Source organism: Lipotes vexillifer, unplaced genomic scaffold (genome assembly GCF_000442215.2).
Source record: "Lipotes vexillifer unplaced genomic scaffold, Lipotes_vexillifer_v1.1 scaffold1412, whole genome shotgun sequence".
NCBI classification, from domain to species: domain Eukaryota; kingdom Metazoa; phylum Chordata; class Mammalia; order Artiodactyla; family Lipotidae; genus Lipotes; species Lipotes vexillifer.
The window spans coordinates 131,941-156,423 of NW_006780401.1; the positions used below are offsets into that span (position 1 = coordinate 131,941).

A 24,483-nucleotide genomic window follows, 5' to 3' on the forward strand; every position below is an offset into this window, starting at 1 on the left:
TTCCCTTTGGATAAAAGCAGGCCGGTCCTGGATTGGAAATATGATAAAGTGCAGGTTCCCTCTCCGGCCAAAAAGTGTTAAATCTTTTAGTTCAAAGCGTGCATCCCGAATACCAGTGGATCCACAGGCTACATTAGAAGTCAGATATTTCCAGATACTTTTTAAGCTCTCAACTTCTTCTTCTTCCTCTGCTGTGATATCGGTAGGTTCAAAATAGAGCTTTACCAGAGTTCCCCCAATGTCCATGCCAAATTCTTGGCATCCTTGATCTTCATGGCGTCGGCCCGAGCGGCCAGAGGCAGCCTCGGGTCCTCCCCTGGGGCCGGGCGGGGCTGAGGCACCTGAGACGAGGCCCAGCCCAGGGGGCGGCCCCCCTACCACCGCGAGGGGCGGCCCGGACCGAGCGAGCAGGGGAAGCGGGGAGGGGGCCCCGCCGCCGCCGCCGCTCCAAACAAAAGGCCCCGGTCCCCCGAGCCGCCGCCCAATTTATCTATTATTCACACGTAGGATTTTTGAGGACTGAGTCACACATAGGTTTGTTAAGAAATAGCTTTTTCAGGATTCACTAAATTTATGTTTTAAGAAATCTTAAAAGCAAGAAATGAATATACCAAACCGCAAATCTGATTTTCAGGACTATATAGAAAATCTTCCACCAGAGCCCGAGAAACATGAGCCTAAGAAATATGTGATCTAACTTATAACGGGGGAAAAGGCATCGTGTAAATAGTTTTATGAGACCAGGTTTGTTTCAGTTGTTGTGGTGGTTTTGTGTCTAAATGAAGGACTGAAGTCCATTTTTGCCTCCTTGGAATCAACAAGGAAAATCAACAAGGAAAATCACATGGTCATATTGGAGAGAGTTTTCCTTCCCGGTCAGAAGGACCTGTTTTGACATTAAAGTTCTCTCATCGGATCTGAACCACTCTCCTTCATTCACCTCCCTCTGTTCAGAAAAATACTCCTGTCGTAGATCTCAAAGAAATCAGGTTTCATCTGAAGCAGAATAAATGATTTAAGAAAGTGGATTATTTTAAGAGAAAATTGGTTTGGCATAGTAAGTAATATTAGTAAGAAAGTAAAAGTATCTTATTGTACCTACCCAATTTTTCAGACTTCCCCCGATAAATATTCTTCTAAAATTATTAGATTCATTCAGAAATCACATTTCTTTTATCAACATTTCTTTGTAAAACACCAAACTGTCTTCAGTTTGCTCTGAATCACTGTTGTCCTACCTAGAGTCTAAATAATTTGCCAATGAATACATTATAACATAAGTATTATAGAGTACAGTGAATTATAATGGCTTGTGTCACAATAGAAGGTAAGTGTTCCATCCCATTCACGTTGCAATTTGAAAACTTCCTGAAGCAGTTGACAAAATAGCACGTATGAAAGGAAGCTTACTTACCCTTTAGCCCTTTGGTACAATCAAAAGAACACAACTATTTAACAAGGGAAGAATTAAAGTTTGAACAGCAGTGCTCTGGGGGGAATTCTAGTATTGCTTATGAAAGATATTCAGGGAGACACCTATAAAAACACAAGTCGACTGAAGTTTGTAAATTAATTTAGCAATTGCTATGACAAAGCTAAGGGCATGGAGCTAGCTAATAAAATGTGTCAGTCATGGAGGCTTTAAATAAAAGTGGAAGAGAGCAGTTATTGTAGACTTTAATGGTGCTGCAATATTTAATTTTTTCTTCCAGACATGACCTTGTATAATAAATCCCAGGTTGTTTTCTGAGAAAGGAGAACTTATTACAGCTATACAACTGTCATATTTCCAATATTTTTCTCTTTCTTTTACCTTTATGTCAAATGTTTTCTGGATTTTTAAATTCATATAATATAACTATTAGAGTTTTATTCTCTTTATGGAGAGATGGAAGTACACACATTAAACAGAGGATATGAACAAAGTCTTAAATTTTCCACAAGCTATATTAAAAATGATTTCCTCTGGAAAAATAGATACCCACTTAGGAATACGAATAACTGTAAATTAAAAAATGGATTAAATTTTTCAGGATATCTATTTACCAATTTAACAAAACAAATATAAGTATATGCTTTGTTTCCACTTCAGTAAAATCTATTGACGTGATGATTAAATTATGGCCTGATACTTTATTTCAGCCTAAACTAAGCTTTCATATTTCCTACAATACGTATTATAACACAGAAGATAAATAAGGCTGCCACCTGCAAATCATTATAGTTTAAAAATAGTAAATAGTCCTATCAAGGTAAAATATTTAGAATAATTTTAAATATACCAAATACTCATGCACACATAAACAGATACATACACATACATAAACATATATGTATATATGTGAGAAACACACATCTTAAGGATAATCTTGAAGAGTTTTAATCAGTAAAGAGTAGTATTTGCCTTACAGAGATTCTTTTATTTTTATACCAGAAGATACATCCTTTAGAAACAATTTTGGTTTTCAACTCTGGATCTCAGAATTTCAGAGTTGGAAAAGTAAATGTCTTTGATGCCTTTTAAAGTAAATGTATTTAATCCCATTACATACTAGGGATTCAGTTGTCTCTATCATATTGGCATCAGAGGTCAACCTGCTTTTCCTGGTCCAGTGCATCCCAAGGCCACTTGGTCTATCGTTGTACATCTCAGAGTGTTGGGCATTTTTCCCTTGATGCATGCTTCCTCCTCTACATTCTTTATGTCAATTAGATTATCATCTGGTCTGAGCTGCTGTTAAATGTCCATCCTCCTTATTATAGACATTAAGCTAAAGATGGTTAATATATATTCTGAGTTACAGATCTAGAAAGCAAGGCAAATTGTCTGTTCTCTGCTGAATTGTCACCCATATGCCACTTCAGTAGCTGTAATTGAAAAGTGTAATGAACATGTACCTCTCCAGCTTGTTGGATTGCAATATATATATATGCACTCATATATGTCTATGTGTATATATGTGTGTATACATACCAGTATGTATTATATAATATATATATGTACTATATATTATATGAATCAACCCTTCTCCCTTAATATTTATTCTTTGTTTATTTAGTTTTAAGGATGTAGCTGTAGTAAGAGTATATGTAAATGATAATCAACAGAGGACGGAGTTTTTATTACCTAATGTCTAATGGCCTTAAAACTGTCATTAGTGCTGCCGGTTTGTATTGTGTTTCTAATTCATACTTAAACATGTAATTGTGTGTAGCCGAAGACTACCAACTTAAGATATCATTCACCTTTAGTGGAAAACATACATTCACATTCCCCTTTTATTTTCTTATTGACCCGGTGAAATTCATTGCCTGATTTTACCCTTACTGTGAATGCCCACCGTACCCAACAAAGGGATGAAGTAGAAGCTCTAAAACACAAACATTCCCGTTTTCTTTTTTTTTTTTTTTCACAGCGGGGTAGTGTTGCAGTTGAACTCTTGATCCATCTCTAAAGTCCAACTGCCTGCATTCACTGGGAGCACAGTCAACGGGATAAAAAGTGGCCATTGATGTGCTATAGACTGGGAGTCACCCACCCTGATTAGAATTTTGAATAATGAGGAGGAGACAGTCATGAGGAGATTTAGTATCAGGTTTTTCTAGAAGGAGGAAACCACAACAAATGCAAAGGCCACGGAAAGGAAATAACCTAGGTGTATATGAGTATCAGAAAGAGGTTCATAGACTGCAGTTTGGTGTGTGAGGGGCGGAGGGCTAGGAGGTGAGGTGGGAGAATGAAGCAGGGGTCTTTTCTTTTCTCTCCTAACTGTGGGAGGAAGTGTGGATTTATTTCAAGGCAATGGAATGCAGCCAGAGGGTTTTTAAGAGAGGAAAGAGCAATCTGATGCGTGTGGTAAAATCTCATACTGACTGCTGTGTGGAGAATGGATTATAGGAGTGGAAAGGAGAAGGCAAAGACGAGCATTAAGAAGCAGTTCCAGTTATCCTGATGTGAGGGAGTGGTGTCTTGGTTAGAAAATCAGAGGATATATTTCGCAACATCAATTTACTTGGGAACATTTCTCCAGAAGAAAACCTCAGCCTTAGTAATTAGTGTATGATGCTAATTAACGCATTACACCGTGGTCCTGCTGCACAGGGTGAGAGGTTAGAAGGGTGAGCAGGGTTCAACACAGCCTTTGACAACTGGTATTAGTATATCAGACTGTGGCTATATGACATCATGTCACATATCTAAGATTTGAATGGCATAATACACGGGATTTTATATTTTTTTCCTCATTCTGTTTTCTTCCACAAACAGAATGGTTTATTTTCACCCTGAAACACAATAGTGGCAGCTGCAACCAGTTTGAAAGTTTCAGCAATCCTGGGAGGAATGGAAAAGCAGAAGTTTGAAAAATAAACTGAAATGTTTTGAGTATTCTCACAACGTTATGAGGTTGTAGGGGAAGAAGATAGTCACTTCTTATAAGAACAGTAGTTTGGTTACTGATCATTAAATTACAAGTTTCCAAGTGATGGGTATTAAAATCTTGTAGGTAATATTGATTTGGATATAACTTTAATAACGATGATTGATAGTATTGTAAATGAATAAAAATATTCATTCACCTATACATTTCCTAGGAAAAACAAGAGTTGATTGTTCTGTTTGTTTCCACAGACATTTATTGAGCATTTATTAAATATCAGTGCTAGACAGTGCCATCAAGGGTTTTACAGTTCTTTGAGGGGCTATAGGTATGTAACCTGATCATATGAATATAATGTGGAAAGTGATTTAAAAAATAAAGGAAGACAAAAGAGTACCCCAGGGCACAGCGATTAAGACAATTGTTCCAACCTCTACTTTCAGGGAGGACTTGGTAGAAGAGATGGTGCCTGAGTTGACTGCAGAAATCAGTAAGAGTAGCAGGTGAGGAAAAGTGGTAAGGGCTTCCCTGACAGGGGACAGCATAAGTAAAAGAAGGGTGACCTGAAAAGTACGTTGCGGAAAATAAAATGACATAGTATCAGAGAATGCTTAGGAGCAGTGAGATTTGATGCTGTAAAAGTATCTGAGGAGGAATTTGTATTCATTGACTTCATTCTGTCTGTGATAGGGATTCTCTGAAGAGTTACATGCAGGTGAAGTTTCAAGGATATATTAATATCCACCCATAAAGAAAATTAAAAATGATATTATCATTAAGCAGTGCTTTTACATATAATTTACACTATATTAATCATGGCCAAATCTACACAAAAGCTTGGAACGTGTATATTTAATAATAATGACTGAAATGTATATATGCATATGGATATATAGTTATATACACACGTGTATAAAAATTTATAAACATGCATATGCGTATACATACATTTTTTGAGATTAGAAATAGATGCTGAACTCTGCCCCAAATTCTTTACATAACTTTTTTATGTCTCCATATAACATTGTAGTTGATGATCTTTTTGCACTATTCATAGCTCCCAAAGCTATTTCTTAAATATGTGTAAACTATAGTTAAAGGGGATTAGCTATAAAATTCTAGAGATAGGATTCCTGCTCATGCTAAGTTCACTCTAAATCTAGCATTTGCTATTCTATGGCTTATTAATTTACCAGACATTCAATAGCAGTACTTAGTGTTTTAGTTTGCAAGAGCTGCTGTACCCCAAACTGGGTGGTTGCTTCAATGAAACATTCAGAGACAGTTGAATAGGCAAGTAAGACTTTATTCAAGACTGTCACAATAGGGATGAGGGATTGAACTCAACTCTGTTGAAACAAAAAGCAGGAGAGTTTTCCACACCAGAGTAGCTAGTGGAAAAGTACTAGAAGACAGTAGAGGGTAGGTTGGTGAATGCGATTTGGTCATCAGTGTTTGCCAATTGGCACTTTCTAAAGTCTGTCTCCTGCTCCCCAAAAGAGGCTGGGGATGTTAGAACCTATCTTTATTCTTGGCGCTTACACTTCAGAAGGGTGGCTCCCAGGTGCTTGAGAAAGATACTCCTGGCTTGTGAAAGTGGCAAGAAGAAGGGAGAAGATTTCCATCTCAAAGGGGTAGGGAAGGAATTCATACTTGCCGGTTTTCTAAAACAAATGTGCTAAGATAAGGAAGCTCAGGGGCCTGTAGTCAGGAAGAAACCTGTCTAAAATTTAGTCAAGCGGAGGAGAACCTTAAGGACCTGTCGTTCAGCTTAAACAACAGACATTTCTCATCTCACAGTTCTAGAGGCTAGAAGTGTGAGATCAAGGTGTTAGTAGCATTGGTTCCTTCTTAGGGCTGTGAAGGAGAATTTATTCCAGGCCTTTCTCTTAGGTGGTTCGCTGGCCATCTTTGGTGTTTTTTGGCTTCTGCTGCATTATCCTGATCTCTGCCTTCATCTTCACGTGGTGTTCTTCCCCTGTGCCTATATCCAAATATCCCCTTTTAACAAGGACACTGGACTTAATTGGATTTGGTGTCCACCCTCCTCCAGTGTGACCTCATCTTGACTAATGATATCTGCAACAGTCCTCTTTTCAAATAATGTCACATTCTGAGGCACTGGGGGTTAGGACATCAAATTATAAAACACAGTTCAGCCATTAACACTGAGTATGTATGAGTTAAAGGACACATTTAATAACCCAAATGGTTCCAGATATATTGAGAATGAACACCTAAATAGATTCCCGCTGCAGTGTATGACTATGAGTCATCTGGGTTCAGTTATAGTGAAGTGTAGTGTTTATTATAACTGATGTTTATATTAGTTATAATATTATACATATATAATATATAACATTATACATGTATATTCTCTGATTAATGAACTCTTAATTTTAAAGAGACTGCCTACCAATAAATGCTCAGTATTAACCACTAGAGTAAAATTTTCGTGGTTATGTCTGAAAATGGAGAGTAGTTTTCCCCTGCCATATATTTAATATTTGTATATGAATATTTTATTGTTAGGTGCTTTTAAAACTCTGACTTGATTTTTACAGGATTTTGGCTTATGCAGTTAAATCCCAATTAATGCATATGAGGTACTTTTCCAATTAAAAGTAAAGTCAAGAAAGAAAAAAATGTTTAATTTTCCCAGCTATATAGGCTTCTTAGTTTAATCCAAATAATATTGATCAGAAAGGCGATGTCTATGTTATTTCAGTGAAATAATTGTATCTCCTTGTAAGTATTATTGTGCTTGTTATTTTGAGTTCACACAGGTTTTTATAAAAGTAAAGTGTGAATCGTTCTATCACACTTAACTACAATGAAAAGCTGTTGCTTAAGCCTGTTTTATTTTTCTTCTCTGTGTCTAAGGGGTGGGGTACTCAAGTTCAGTAGGAGATGAGAAAAGAACAAGGGGGTGATGGAGCCGTGGGAGGCGGAGCAGGAGGGTGTGACTGATTATGTCAACAGCAGAAGCAAACTTGAAGAGGAAGCGGGGAACAGAACAGAGCAGTTAAAGACGTTTCAGCACAACACAGCAGGTGAAAACTGTTTTATAGAGGGGCGAACTGAGTGGGAAGAAAGGAAGTTTTTGATAAAAAAGAGAATAGTTTTCTCAAGTTTCTTAGAAAGGAAAAAGGAAAGTAAAATACCACTTTTGGAAGCAATTTGTGATATAGCAGTAATTGGATAGTCTTTAAAACAGAAAGCGGCAGTGATGTGGTAACTGTTTTTGGCCTAGGTTAATACGGTTATACCTAAATCAAGTTTCCTTTAAATAATTTAATTTAAAATGACTGAAATGAGACTTAGAGTCTTAGCTGAAAAGCAGTTGGTATTGAAAGGGACAGGAGTTTAATACTGGATCACTGCAAGCCATGAGTAGAAAGTGAATGGAAGAGCCTTCTGGAAAGAGGAAATGTTGAGTCCAAGAAGGCCAGTGGATTTTGTTTATTCTTGTAGTTTAAAGTGTTCACTCTTGTGTTGAAGTTTAAAGTGTTTATTTCAAGGTCTGTTACTGAAGTCCTTTGCTAAAAACAAAACATAGGGAAAATAGGGACTTCCCTGTTGGTCCAGTGGTTAAAACTTCGCCGTCCAATGAAGGGGGTGAGGGTTCCATCCCTGGTTGGGGAGCTAAGATCCCACATGCCTTGCGGCCAAAAACCAAAGCTAAAGCAAACAATATTGTAACAAATTCAATAAAGACTTCAAAGGCGATCACATCAAAAAAAAAAAAAAAATAGGGAAAATAAAATCCAAAAATCTGGTATCTGGTCATGGCCTAACATGGACTTTCCTTAGCCTGTATATTTTTTTAGCAATGTGGTTTTCTTAATATGTATAAACAAATTAGACTTCCAGAGCACTGGCCTAATTGAGACTATTTGACAATGCTTGTAGTATACTACTCTTTCAAGAGCTACATGGATTGTTTGTACCACATTAGATCCTGGGCTTTTTCTCTAAAGTATCTTGATCTTTCTGGATTTTATAAAATTAGTTTAGAAAAACAGTAGAGTCATTGTTCAGTCATTCATCATGGGTTTTGCTGATGAAGGTTTTGCTTCACTTTGAAATGGTCTGGTCTGGATATGTATGGAAGTTGCTTAGCTAAGCAAATATTGGGGGGATAAAAAAGCTCAGGCAAGTATTAGTTAATGAATAACATGAAACATCTGAGATTGAACTACTGTGCGACACCAACAGCAGATGGAACTACTTCATAGTTAACTATGAATATGGGGCAAGTCCTGCCTGACGACCTGAGGACCAGCAGAACCTCATAAATATTTCCTAAAATATTCATTTGTGATCATTTAATCTTTGTATAAATGAGGATTAGATGGCAGTTTTTAGATGTTGAAGCAGGTGATGTTCTTTTTAGACGACTGTGCTATGATATCTTAAATGTGTGATACTTTTGGGAAACCAAGAGTATTTTCAGTAGGACATTTTAATGTTTGGTGGTTTCAGAGAGTATTAGATTCCAAATCCAGATTATATGACTAAATCTCAGGGGAATAGTTTGAGATTGGAACAGTTTTGCTTAAATACATGTGTGTTAAGTTCATATTGTAGAATCAAGCTCTTACTGATTTCTAATAATGATGATTTCATCTTATTGTTGAATCATGTGATGGTCCATGTTTGAAAAAGAAAGGGGGGAATCTAAAGTCTTACAGTTTTATATAGAGAGATGATAAGAAACAGGAAATGTATATTTAGATATTGAATTAACTCTAGTCAGATACAGACTTTTCAAACGTAGAAGAAATGTATATGCATGATACGTGTATATTTTACAGAGTAAAACTCTTCATAAGAGTCTTACATAAGTCTCACTCTTCATAAGAAGAAGGTATTAAAAGGCCTGTGAAACTTTGATGAAAAATATTGGCATTTTAATATGTGAGTTTTATGAAGTTCCCCTTCTCTCCAGTGTTTTTACTTTTTTTTTTACTATTTCTCTTTAGTTGTATACTTTTCACAAAGAGTACAAAACTATATGCCTGCTCACATTTTGAACATTGACTCATAATTCCAAAATTTATTTTAAACTTTAAAAGAGAATAAAGAATAACCTAGAGGTTGGGAGATCATTTACAAAAATCATGGTAATTTTACTTGTATGTTGAAACAACATAAAATAATAATAAAGACCATCATGCTTTCTAATTTCAAGCTGTATTATAAAGCTATGGTAATTAAAACAATATCATACTGGCATAAAAATAGAAGTAGAACAATGGAACAGAGTCAAGAGCCCAGGAAATAAACCCATACATATGTGATCAACTAATATTTGACAGTGGAGCAAAGAACAATCAATGGAGAAAAGACAGTCTCCTCCATAAATGCTACTGGGAAAATTGGATATTCACAGGTGAGAAAATGAAACTAGACCTCTATCTTACATCACTCACAAAAATTAACTCAAAATAAAGACTTAAATGTAAGGCCAGGCAAAATAAAACTACTAGAAGAGAACATAGAAAAAAGCCCTTTGACATGGGTCTTGGCAGTGGTTTTTGGATATGATACCTAAAGCACAGGCAAGAAAATAAAAAATAAACAAGTGAGACTATATAAACTAAAAAGCTTCTGCACAGCAAAAGAGTCAGCCAAATGAAAAGCCAAAGCATGGTTTGGGGACAAAATAGTTGCCAACAATATATCTGATAAGGGGTTATCATCCAAAATATATAAAAAACTCATACAACTCAATATCAGGAAAACAATTGAATTTAAAAATTGGCAAAGGACCTGAATAGACAGTTTCCAAAGAAGTTATATGAATGGCCAACATGTATGTGACAAGATGCTTAACATCAGTTATCATTAGGGAAATGCAAATCAAAATCACAGTGAGATATTACCTCAAGCCTGTTAGAATGACTCGCATCAAAAAGAGCATGCTGGAGAGGATGTGGAGAAAAGGGAACCCTGGTGCACTGCTGGTGGGATGGTAAATTGGTACAATTATGGAAAACTGATGGAGGTTCCCTCTAAAATTAAAACTAGAATGACTGTATGATCCAACAGTCCCACTTCTGTGAATATATCCTAAAGAAATGAAAACTATGTTGAAGAGATATTTGCACCCCCATGTTCACAACAGTGTTATTTACAATAGCGAAGACATGGAAACAACCTAAGTGTCCACTGACAGATAAATGGATAAAGAAGTTGTGGTATATATATATATATACAGTATTATTTGGCTGTTAAAAAAGGAGAAAATCCTGCCATTCAAGACAACACAGATGCACCTTGAGGGCATTATGCTAAGTGAAGTAAAAGAGAGAAAGACAAATACTATATAATCTCATTTATATGTGGAATCTAAAACAAACTAAGTGATAGAAAAGAAGAGGTCAGATTTATGATTACCAAAAGTGGAGGAGGAGGGGTAGAGAAAGAGGGAATTGGATGAAGGTGGTCAAAAAGTAGAAACTGCCAATGATAAGATAAAATAAGTAGTAGTGATGTAAAGTACAACATAATGAGTATAGTTACACTGCTGTATGATACATGAGCATTGTTAAGAGTAAATCCAATTAATTACTTCCCTGGTGCCACAGTGGTTAAGAATCCTCCTGCCAATGCAGGGGACATGGGTTCGAGCCCTAGTTGGGGAAGATCCTACATGGCATGGAGCAGCTAAGCCTGTGCACCACAACTACTGAGCTTGTGCTCTAGAGCCCGTGAGCCACAACCCACGTGCCACAACTACTGAAGCCCATGTGCCTAGAGCCCGTGCTCCGCAACAAGAGAAGCCACCGCAATGAGAAATCCACGCACTGCAATAAAGTAGACCCCGCTTGCAACATCTAGAGAAAGCCCACGCACAGCAACGAAGACCCAACGCAGCCAAATATAAATAAATAAATAAATAAATAAATAAATAAATTTATTAAAAAAAAAAGTCCTTTAAAAAAACAAGAGTAAATCCTAAACGTTCTCATGACAAGGAAAAATGTTATCTTTTATTTTTTTTTTGTATCCTATGTGAGATGATGGATGTTAACTTATTGTGGTAATCATCTTAAGATATATGTAAGTTAGGTCATTATGCTGTACAACTTAAAGTTATAAAGTGCTATGTCAAGCATATCTCAATAAAACTGGAAAAAAATAATGAAGAGTCATAGAAGGAGGGTATGAGATTGGAAACAATCTCCAGTAAAATATTTCCTTGATGAAATATGATGTAGTAGCTTGCCAAAACCCCAAAATGATTGAAGCAGTGACTCTATTGAAATCATTCTGCACATGTAAACTTAAAATATATATTTAGGCACAATAGAAGAACTTGAAAAGCAGTCTAATTTTTATGTTGATGTGAAAGATGATTAAGGTATAATTGCTTTGCACTATCCTTTGTTTTTAACCTTTAATTAACTTTAGTTGTGTTTTTAAATTTTTTGACTTCATATTCACCTTCAGATGGTGACATTATTTGCATTTAAAAAGAGACACCTGATAGTGCCATTCTGGAATCAGACATTAAGGAGAAAATGAATGCAAGTCTGACAGACGACATAACATTTTCACCTTGAAATGTTTGTTATTACAATTAGTATAAAAATACAGAATAAAAATGACAACTTGATTCTGCCTCTGAAATTGTCATACACAGTAGTGAAAACTTTTTTTCTCAAGGAATGTATCTTTTCACAGCATTACTAAAAGCTGATGAAGAGAGTGTCCTTCATAGGGTTTCCAGTCTTAACCTCACATCTCCATTTGCTCCTTTCCTCCTTTCTTGCTCAAGTTGAACGTCATCTTCAAGAAGACTCTTTTGGGGCTTCCCTGGTGGCGCAGTGGCTGAGAGTCCGCCTGCTGATGCAGGGTACACGGGTTCGTGCCCCGGTCCGGGAAAGATCCCACATGCCGCGGAGCGGTTGGGCGCATGAGCCATGGCTGCTGAGCCTGCGCGTCTGGAGCCTGTGCTCCGCAACGGGAGAGGCCACAACAGTGAGAGGCCCACGTACCACAAAAAAAAAAAAAAAAAAAAAGAAAACTCTTTTGAAATTCTACCAGCTGTGACCCCTTCATTTTATAAGTCACTGTAACAATTTATATAACTTTCAGGTTTGTTACCAGGTTGTACCTTATTTTTAAAGTTGCATTATTGTAATTAACCTAGAACATAACATCCTTGAAGGGGGAAAAAAACTATGCCTCATAATCTTCATATCCAAATGCCTGTCTCATGTGCATAGTCTTGACTCCCACTCAGCCTCTTAAGAATGGGGCTTGGGCCTGGAACACTTCCTTACCAAGAGGTAAAACACCCACAGAGCCCATGCCAGCCTTATTGCTTCGTATGGGAATATCTGTTATTGTTTCATGCTCAATGAGTACTATTTTGTCTTTGCTTAAAGCGTGTATATTTTATGGCACCTGACCAACCCCACTGTTAAATCTGTGTTCCATGGGGAAGGATAGGGTTCCTTCCACTGGGGCATGAAAGGGGTACTCATAGGTGAATCACCAAAACAGACCCCCTGGTCATGGGGGGACCTTTGAAGCTGTCTCTTCTCTAACTAAAGCATTGTTCTATCCAGTGCTTAAATGCTTTGTGTTTTCCTTGGCAACCCTGATATCAAGCTGCAGAGGGCTGTCATGTATATTGGAGGCTATAGGTAATGTTCTTTTACAAAGGTGCAAAGTCAGCATGACTATGCACAGGAAACAACACAAAGGTTAGAGCTAAAGAAATAGACTTGATATGGACTTAGGTTTGTTCTTCTCTGTTACAAGGAAGATGGATTTATTCAACAAATCTGAATAAATCATTAAACTTGGAGTGGCAAGTTATGGGTGTATGAGCAGACTGTGTGTCAAATTCAAGTATATTGAAAGACTTACGGATTGTTCCTTTGATTTAACTTGGCATAGTTTTTATCTCTAGTTTCTTTTGGTTTACATGGTTCACTAAATAAAATATATATTTATTAATTTGGTTGCTAATGTAGTGATAGGACCAGAGGGAAAAGGAGAGAAAATCATCTGCTAATTAACATACTCATAAAACATTTCATCACAACAATCACGTTGGTAAATCCATATTGTGACTTGATTTCATGATAAATTTTCTTATTTCATACTGTAGAGTTTTAACATAATGTAAACATTCTAAGATCTGATTAGTAAGTTCTGTAGGAATGATTAGTCCAAGAATGTTTTTCAACAAGAAAATTGCATGGTTTTGAAAACTTCACCAGTGTGCCACACATGAATTGTCTGGCCGCTGCATTTATTCCCAGACATCACTTCTTGAGACAACATCTGAGGAGAATGGGTGCTTTAACAATACCTAGTGTCTCATACCTCTCACTGGGCATTTTGATTCCTCATAACATGAACGGACTACAACTTCCTTGAATTAGAGCGGCTGTGGGAAATTTTCGTAACTGGATTAAATTGGAAAGTTAGTATGTAAGCTAGGCATGTTGTTCCTCTCATACTAACAAGAATGATGTGACTGTTTTTATGGAGCATTTTGCTTTCACAATATATTGTAGTGTGACCTTAATCACAGCTCTTGCTTTATCACCTGTAAGTTGTTTACAGTGGTATGTAATTGAACCAGATAACAATCTCTTGAAATGGCTTGCTGAGGACAGGAATCTGTTATTGTTGTTGTATATTTTTATGATTGAGCTGGTCATAGGTTTTACTACCATGTGAATGTCAATAAGTCTACATGAGGGAACGCAGCTTCTAAACATCTGATTATGAGAGTCAAATATACCTTTTGGTTTTCTGCTTCTGTTCCTTTGCTCCAGTTATTCTTTCTGCTGTGAGGACTGTAATTCCTCAAACATACTTCACTAAGTAAACTCATCCTTTATCCCATTATTATTCTTTAGGGAGCATATCATTTGTTAAATGAGGAGATGAAAAAAAAAATGAAAGGTTTTCCGTCTTTCTCTCATCAAAGACAAATCAGTATAACTTTGATGCTGTAACTAATGGAATTACTATATATTTTAGTTCAAAATTGTCATTATATGCCAAGAGGTAGACAGTCTTCACTTTTTAAACTACATTCATTGTTATTCTCCGCTTTAGTCCATATATAAAATGGTACCCTTTGTCAGTTCAGACTCAAGTTCTCTCTAGTTCTCATTGCTTTACTTAGGTCTTCTAATTATTAAATTAATGTAAAAATTAATTTTGAGAGTTCATGTGTGTGTGTGAGAAAGGTGTATGTTCTCCAAGAAATATTAAGTTATATGCTGTAGTACCTGGGTGAGTTCACACAAATTTGATACAGGTCAAAACAACATTTTTGTAAGAAAGTCATAACATCAGTAACAACTAAATTGGGTTTCTTCCTTTCAAATATTTTCATATATGTGTATTTATATAGATTTTCATATACATAAAATGATGTAATTGAGCAAGCATTCCCTTAATTTGTAAAATATTTTACAGCTAAAAGCAAAACAAAACAAAGAACCACTTAATACATCTGTACTGCTGGAATCTGAGATGTCAGATTACAGCTGAATGTGTTTCCTTCTTAGTTATTTATAACAATAAATAAGCAAAAAACTGAAAACGGAATCATATTGAATGTAAATTCAATAGTGTAGGTTTCATCTTTATGGAGTTGCCATCACTAATCCTATCTTCACTGATGTGGTGTACCATGAGTCCTGTGTCTAGATTTCATTACCTACAACGCTGTTTTATACTGATATATTACATTGTCTATGCCTTAGGTACTGCTTTTATTTTCATGATACCCTGTTACTCATGCAATTCTGTTTTTGAAAAACAGATTTTGCCTCTGCATTTTACAGCACAATGTGATTTCTTTCACTTCAGATCATTTTACATTCTCTAGGAAATTCAGTTAGCAGTTTGCTGTTCATATTATCATAATGTTACCAAAATCTCTTAAAATATGAATATATTAACTTTTTTTCAGTGACACAGATGTGTTGTTTTAGATTTGATGTAATGGAGTGCATTTCCTAGAAGGCTTGAGATAGAAACATTTATTTATTTATTTATTTATTTATTTATTTATTGCTGTGTTTCAACTTGACATCATGTGGGCAATTGATAAATTATATTATAGTCAGATAATCCTGTTGATCAATTTTTATTGGGGTCGGTCTAATTTTGGATTGTCTCTTCCATGTTTCTGGCTATAAGTAGAAGGCCTCCTTAGATATTTTTGTTATGACAACATATAAATATGTCTAAGCCATCCATACTCAACTAAATGTGATATTTTTGCCTAGGCTTGGCACTTGTAATATGTGCATTATCCACAGTTACTATTTTTTAATGTAAATTAATTAATTAATTAATTTATTTTTGGCTGCGTTGGGTCTTCGTTGCTGCGCGTGGGCTTTCTCTGGTTGCAATGAGCAGGAGCTCCTCTTCGTTGTGGTGCGCGGGCTTCTCATTGCAGTGGCTTCTCGTTGTAGGGCACATGCTCTAGGTGTGCGGGCTTCAGTAGTTGCAGCACACAGGCTCAGTAGTTGTGGCTCATGGGCTCTAGAGCGCAGGCTCAGTAGTTGTGGCGCATGGGCTTAGTTGCTCTGTGGCATCTGAGATCTTCCTGGACCAGGGCTCGAACCCGTGTCCCCTGCGTTTGCAGGCGGATTCTTCACCACTGCGTTACCAGGGAAGTCCCCACAGTTACTATTTAGTTATCTAATTTGGTTAAAAGATTATATGTTTATCAGTAGTGACTTCCTTATTCAACTTTGTAACTTCAGCAGATAAGCCCAGTCTTATCATGTAATAGATGGTCAATAGATGCAAGTTATTATTTTTTTTGTTTATTTATTTTTTTGCGGTACGTGGGCCTCTCACTGTTGCGGCCTCTCCCGTTGCGGAGCACAGGCTCCGGACGTGCAAGCCCAGCGGCCATGGCCCACGGGCCCAGCCGCTCTGCGGCATGCGGGAACCTCCCGGACCGGGGCACGAACCTGTGTCCCCTGCATCGGCAGGCAGACTCTCAACCACTGTGCCACCAGGGAAGCCTGATGCAAGTTATTTTTAATTAAATTTGTTGAATGATCTCAGCATGAAACAAAGCTAAATTATAACTGTATCAAAATGTTTATAGCATATGTGAAGCACTACAAAAAAGACAGAGTATCAAGTATATTACAAATGATTTCAGACTTGTTTGAGAGAAGCAAGAAGGCAAGAATGTCTGAAAGTGTCAGTTCAGTGACAAGCAGCAAGGAAAGTGGGTTGTTAAATCACACCCAAGTTTCAGACGTTTATATAAATAATCAGTAAGTATTTCTGGAGTCCAAAGAATGGGTTGCTAAACAAAAAATAGTTTAAATGCTACATATCTGAATATTGGTAAAATATTATATATAGAATCAACCACCTTAGGATTTGTAAGATACTAAACTTTAAAGATTGATCACATCTCAGAATACCCCCACTCAACTAAGGGTGGTTAGCTATCCTAATCCCCCTGAACAAGGCGAGGAATATGACAGGAAGAATATCAACAGAGTGTACAATAGAATTTTTTTAGTCACAAGTTTTCATTTATAAGTTCAATGTATGACTGAAAGTGTATCATTTCAAAATGCTTTTATGCACCAATATATTAGGTTACAAGTTTTAATAAGAAGATACAGTCCAAACACAAGAAGTAACTTATCTTGGACATAGAAAATCTATCTATTCCATGTATATTATTTTGCTTACATAAACCTTCATGATTTATGTAGTTGTACACCATTGACTGTGAAACTACATTTTTAGTATGCTGCAGGGATTTCATGGTTCCAACCAAGATTTAAAACCTTGTTACTCCTAAGTTAATCTTTTTATTTTAGAAACTCTCTGTAGAATGTAATTCATACTACTTTGAAAGTAACTTTGCACTACTGAGTGAAGTAATGGTTCAGTGGGGAACTTTGTATATCAACACCATAATATGTATAGTTAATTCATGATTATACATGAGTGGGTAATACAGTTTGAAGATTTTCTTAGACTTTAAATGGTTTCATTCTTTGTTATTGTTATTGTCATCATAATGTTGTTTGTCACTAGTTAACCACAAAAAACTAAGGATGCCTAAGGATCCTTTTTCTGAACCACCAAATAAGCCCCCATGTTAAATTAACTATGAAAGAGAAGCAGAAATGTTGTAAAAGAGACTACAGTGTGATTCAAATTCTTATCAAAAAATTAAACCCATTGCGAGTCATTTATTTTATATGTGTATGTATATAACAGAATATAATGTTTTAAAAATTCATCATTTTAAAATCCTGTAGATTAATAAGGAAAAAGGCAAACAAATATATAGGAAATTGGGCAGAATGTTTCAGATGGCATGTCACAAGAGGGTACATGAAATACACTATGGAAATGGGCAGAAATGATAATTAGGAATAGGTGGGGAGAAAATGACTCAACGCTGTTTATGAAGATTCTCTGTGTCACTACTACTAAGTTGATAAATGCAAATTAAAGCAAGATAGTGCCTCAAAGACCAATTTTTAAACTTTGTAGTAGAATACACTTATTGGTGATGATGTTGGGAGACTGGTACTGCTACCCACTGCTGATAAGCATTTAAACTGGCACATATATTATGGAAAATACTCTGGTATTAATTAAACTAATATGCACATAATCTAAGGCTGAAATTCCATTCCTTGACTTATATCTCAAGCAAATTTTCACAAATTTGATAATGATCAGAGAACAAGATTTATATAATAGTGTTGTTTGTGGTAGAAGATATTTGGATGTAATCTAAATGTCCATTACTAGGAAAATGGATCCATTGGTAAGTGTTTTAAAGGGGGAAAAAAAAGAGAGAAGTGTGTTGTGTGAAATGGTGCAAAATAGATGGTAATTTATAGCATAGTATCATTGATGAAAATTAAAAACAGATACATCAAATAATACTATATATTTAAGGACACACTTTATATTTTAATGAGTGCAGTAGGATGAAATAAGGAGCTCTGAAGAAAAAGGTTAAAATTAAATGAAGAGAAATTTGTTTCAAGGTCGTCAGGTCATTCTGTGATGTGAGGGATCTGCTTTTCCCTCTCTTCTGTGGATCTGAAATAAAAGCAGAACTATTATTACAATATTACAAGTATAAATATTATAAGTGCTTATTACCCCTAACAATGTATGGAATTTACTCAAAGGAAAACTGGAAATGACTGGAGCTTAAAAAAGACTGCACAGAATTTAGAGGAACAAGAAAAATAAATGCAATAAAATAATAAAGGTTATAGAAAAGGACAGTCAATAAAATCAAACATGGATAGCTGATATCCTCAAATTAGAGAGAAAACTATTCAAAAGTGTAAAGAGGGAAAGGTTGAGTCTATAGGTTTATATGTATCAGTGTGTTTCAGGAAAATTTCATAGAGTCAAATCAAATCAAAATTTATTCTGGTAATATACTAAACCTCAGAAATAAATTCCATTCAAAAAAGAATAATAAAGCACCGTAAAAATATTTAAGACAAACAAAAGTAGTTCCAAATTTATACTTTGAAAACTATAAAACATTGTCAAAAGAAACCAAAGACGATTTTAATGGAAAAACATCTCATGTTCATGGATTAGAATCCTCCCAAAATGAATCTACAGATTCAGTGCAATCTCTATTTGATTCCCAGTTGACATATTTATAGAAATTGGTAAGCTGATTCTAAAATGTGTATGAAAATGCAGGGGACCCAGAAAAGGGAAAACCTTTCTGTTTCAAAAAACACAACCAGTGAAGTGAAAAGACAACCCATAGGGTGAGATAAAATGTTTGCAAACTCAGATGTATGATAAAGAACTTGTATCTGGAATATATAAAAACTTATTACAACTCTTTTATTAAAAGCCAGCCCAGTTTTTAAAATGGGCAATGGATCTGAATAGACACTTCTCTGAATAAGGTATGCAGATACCCAATAAGCAGGTAAAAAGTTGCTCAACATCATTAATGACTAATGATCTGGGAAACGTATTATATGTATTATACCTTAAGTGGGTGAGCTGGGTAATTTGTTAATTGTATTTCAATAAGCTGTTTACTTTTTTTAGTAGGCAGTGGACTCAAATTGATATTTTTAAAGATATTACACAAATGGCCAACAAGCACATTAAAAAATGCTAAGCATCATTCACATTCATGGAAGTGCAAATCAACATAGTGAAAAACTACTTTCACACCAAGTATAACAAAAATCAGAAAGGTTAAAATAAGGTATGAGAAGAATGTGGATTAATTAGTACTCTCATATGTTGCTGATGGGAATGTAAAATGGTACAGCTGCTAGGGAACACAATTTGACAGTTTCTCAATGAGTTAAATATAAAATTACCATATGACTCCACTATTCCACTCCCACATAAATAGCCATAACAATTGAAGACAGGTATTCAAACAAAAACTTGCACATTTTCATAGCAGCATTATTCTATTTACAGTAGTCAAAACTTAGAAACAGCCCAAGGGTCTATTGCCTGATCAATGGACAAAATATGGTGTATCTATACAAGGGGATATTATGCATCCACAAATAACAAATGAAGTAGTGATATATGCAACAGAGTGAGCGATCCTTGAAAACATTATGCTGTGTAAAAGAAGCCAGACAAAAGGCTGCATATTATTTCATTTATAGGTAATATCCACAATAGGCAAATACATAGAAACAAAAAACAAATTAGTTATTGCCAGGGTTTGGGAGGAGGGGAGAATGGCTGTAACAACTTCATTGGTATGAATTTTCATTTGGGATGAAGAAAATTTCTGGAACTAGATAACAGTGATGGTTGTGAATGTACTAGATGCTACTGAATTGTGCACTTTAAAATGTTTAAAATGGTGAATTTAATGATGTGCTTTTTATCATCATAAAAATAATAGATAAACCATTGTGCACACAGTACTATGTAAAATTTAATCATCTTTATTTTATGAATTATAAAATAATTCTGTTTTCCAGATAAAATGCACAGCTGAACAAAATGATTTAGTTCATTGTTTCAAATGAATTTTCACCCAGATATATAACATAGGTAATGTTGAAGGATCTCTAGTGTTTGAATTTTCCCCTTCATTTGTCCAAATATGTTCATGTTCTTGAAAGGAAAGCAATTCTACCTATTTGACTTTAATTAAATCATTGTTTAGCCTATTTAACATGAAGATTTTAATTTAAATTTGTACCTTTCTCATATTTGTCAAGGTGGGATAGCACAGTGTTTTAACCATTCTAATAATAATTATTGAAATAAAAGCACAGGATGATTTTCCAGGGCTAGGCTGCAAAATTCTCTTTGTCTGGTTTTGATTTATATTTAAGGTGAATGTAAGTTGTTGGTAGTATTTTCTAATAAGTATGTCAAGTATACCTCAAAGATGAAATTAAAACAGAAGGGTAATATTCGTGGTTTGTGAGGCAGAACCACTTAAAGTATTCCCATTAGGATAGTGATCTGTGAAAATGGGATTGTGCGTGTCTGTGTTATGTGAATTATATTAAGTCATGACAACAAACTTCAAGGCATGTAAAAGTTCAGCTTAAGATAGTGCCTTCACTGAGATAGTCTACTAGGAAGCTTCAGGCCCTCCTTATTGCTCATAGGAACCAAATTAGCAACAATATAATGATCAGAATGCCTTGGTGAGAAGTGTAGAGAACAGTTGAGAAGCTACAGCAGTCAGACCAATGAAAAATCAAGAAAGTGTTCCAGCAGTAGGGTAGAAAAAATTGTGGCATTTTGCACACCCTTCCATGCCCGTCTTCATACCTGACTTACTGTGGTGAAACTGGGAAGAAACCTCACACATTGGCCGTCCTCCTTTGGGACAGAATCAAAAGAGAGGATCAAGAGTCAATGTTCTGGCTAGTCTGGAGGCTGCTTGAAGGACTGGAATCTGTCTTGCCTGACTCAGAACACTGACAGGAGTGGTGCCATTTTTTGGAAGCCCCTGAAAATAGACTCTATCACTGTAGCCTATTAGAACTTCAGTTCTGCAGGCAGATGCTAGGTGGAGCAAGAGATTATGAACTTCTGAAAATAAACATTGATAAATTGTTTAGGAGAGTTGAGATAATTAAAATCACATGCACACACTCAGAGATGATACATTATCAGAAAAGGTTTGAGAGGACCTAGGTCTCTATCAGGGCTGATCAGTGATGGTCATCCCCTTTGTTCTAAGACAGCCCATAAATATCAGGAGAGGTGGTGGTTTTTTCAAATGCTGAGGTCTCAACAAAGCATCACAAAGCATAAAAATAAACAGGGAGGGCTTCCCTGGTGGCGCAGTGGTTGAGGGTTCGCCTGCCGACACGGGGGACGCGGGTTCGTGCCCCAGTCCAGGAGGATCCCGCATGCCGCGGAGCGGCTGGGCCCGTGAGCCATGGCCGCTGAGCCTGCGCGTCCGGAGCCTGTGCTCCGTGGCGGGAGACGCCACAGCAGGGAGAGGCCCGCGTACTGCAAATTAAAAAACAAACAAAAAAAAACAGGGAAACATAACTCAATCAAGGAAAACAAAATGAAACTCCAGAAACCAACTCTAAAAAAATGCAAATGTAAAAGCTGCCTTACAAAAATTTAAAATAACTATCTTAAAGATGCTCAATGAGTGGAAAGAGAACACAAATAGCCAACCAAACAAAATGAGGCAAATGATGCATGAACAAAATGAGAATGTCAACAAAGTGGTAGGAGCTATAAAAAAGAACCAAACAGAAATTCTGGAGCTGAAAGATACAATGAATGGAAAAATTCAGTCAGTGGTTTTAACAGCAGATTGATCAGCACGAAGAAACAGTCAGTTAATTTGAAAAATAGGTCTTTTGAAATCATTAAGTCACAGAAGTAAAAAGAAAACAATGAAACAGAGTGAAGAGAACTTGAGACTCATGGGACATTGTTAAGTGGACCAATATATGCCTTACTGGAGTCCCAGCAGGAGAAGAGAGAGAAAAGGGGGCAGAATTTATTTGAAGAAATAATGGCTGAAAACTTCTCAAATCTGAGGAAAGAAGTGGTCATACAAATTCAAGAAGCTCAAGGAACTCCACTTATATACATCCAAAGAGACTCACATTGAGACATATTATAATCAAACTTTAAAAGAGAAAGAGAGAGACAGCATTGAAAGCAGCAAGAGAAAGGTGATGTATCACATAAAAGGAAGCTTCCATATGATTCCCAGCAGATTTCTCAGCAAAAATCTTGCAGGGTGGAAAGGAATGATATGATATATTCAAAGTACTGGAAAAAAAAAAAGAAAAAAAACTATTAACCAAGAATATTGTATCTGGTGAAAATGTCCTTCAAAAATGAGGGAAAAATTAAGACTTTCCAAGATAAAAGCTGAGGGTGTTCATTAACACTAGAGCTGCTCTGTAAGAAACATAAAGGAGTCCTTCAAGGCAAAAGCAAAGATGATAGAGAGCAATGTGAAACCACATGAAAATATAAAGTTCTTTCATAAAAATAAATTCATGGACAAATATAGTAACCTACATTAATGTAAATTTGTTGCATAAATTCACTTTTAATTCTTGTATAGAATTTAAATGAGTAAAACATAAAAATATCCTATGTTAATTGGTATATAATATGTAAAGATGGAATTTGTGACTTTAATACCATAAAGTGATAGGTGGAGCTATATAGGAAGCTTTATTTTTAAATAACTGCAGGGGTAACCAAAAAGAAAATATCTATAGAGCTTACACAAAAGGGAGTGAGAAGACAATCAAATCACGTCACTACTGGGAAAACATTAAAAATACAGGAAGGCGTTGAGAGGAAAGGAAGGACTAAAAGGTAAGGTACAAGATGTACAAAAAACAATGAATAAAATGGAAATAGTAAATCCTTTAATATCAGTAATTAGTTTAAATGTAGATTGATTAAACTTTCCAATCAAAAGACATTGTTCAGGTAAATGGATCAAAAAAACCAGGAAGTGTATGTTCAAGAAACTCACCTTAGAACTAATGATAGAGGCTGAAGTGAAAGGATGGAAAAAAATATTCCATACAGATGCTAACCCAAAGAGAGCAGGGGTGGCTATACTAATATCATATTTTTAAGTATAAAAGCTGTTGTTACAAGAGATAAAGAAGGACATTATGTAAAGATAAAAGGATCAATTCACCAAGAAGATGTATCAGTTATAAATATTTATGCACCAAACATCAAAGCTCCTGAATACATAAACTTGACAGAATTGAAGGGAAAAATAGCAATAAATAATATTAGGAGACTTTGATACTCCATTTTCAATAGTGGATATAAGAAACAGAAGATTAGCAAGGAAATGAAGGACTTAAACAACAATATAGTGAAAAGTGACAAATACTCTAGAATTATTGGTAAGGTATTTGTGTGTCAAAGGAAAATAAATCTGAAAGAGATTCAACAGCCTTTTATCTCAGTGAGATTTCTAGGGATTCAGTGATGCGGAGCATATCGATATATCTAAGTTGAAGGATATGTGGTTGCATGTGGCCCCACCTACAATGAAGAAAGAGACACAACATTTAGTGTATCTATATGGATTTTGGAGGAAATGTATTCCTCATTTGGGAATGTTACTGCAGCCCATTTTTAAATTGAAGTTTAATTGACATATAACATTATATTAGTGTCAGGTGTATAACTTAATGATTCAGTATTCGTATACATTGTGAAATGGTCACAAGTCTAGTCAACATCCATCACCATACATAGTTTCAGTTTTTTTTCTTGTGATGAGATCTTTTAAGATTTACTGTCTTAGCAACTATAGCATTATTAACTGTAGTCATCATGCTGTACATCCCCATGACTTATTTACTTTATAACTGGAAGTTTGTACCTTTTGACTTCCTTAACACATTTTGTCCACCCTCCAGTCCATGCCTCCAGCAACCAGCAATCTGCTCTATCTATGAACTTATTTTTTGTTATTGTTTTTTGGTTTTTTAAATTCCACATATAAGTGATATCATATGGTATTTGTCTTTCTCTGTCTGACTTATTTCACTTAGCATAATGCTCTCAAGGCTCATCCATGTGGTTGCAAATGGCAAGATTTCATTCTTTTTTT

At 35.7% G+C, this 24,483-nt stretch overlaps 1 pseudogene; it reads right to left on the minus strand.

Moving 5' to 3' along the window:
- Nucleotides 1-275, minus strand: part of LOC103083855 (pantothenate kinase 3-like) — a 1,145-nt pseudogene extending 870 nt beyond the window's left edge.
- Between the last annotated feature and the right edge of the window lie 24,208 nt (nt 276-24,483).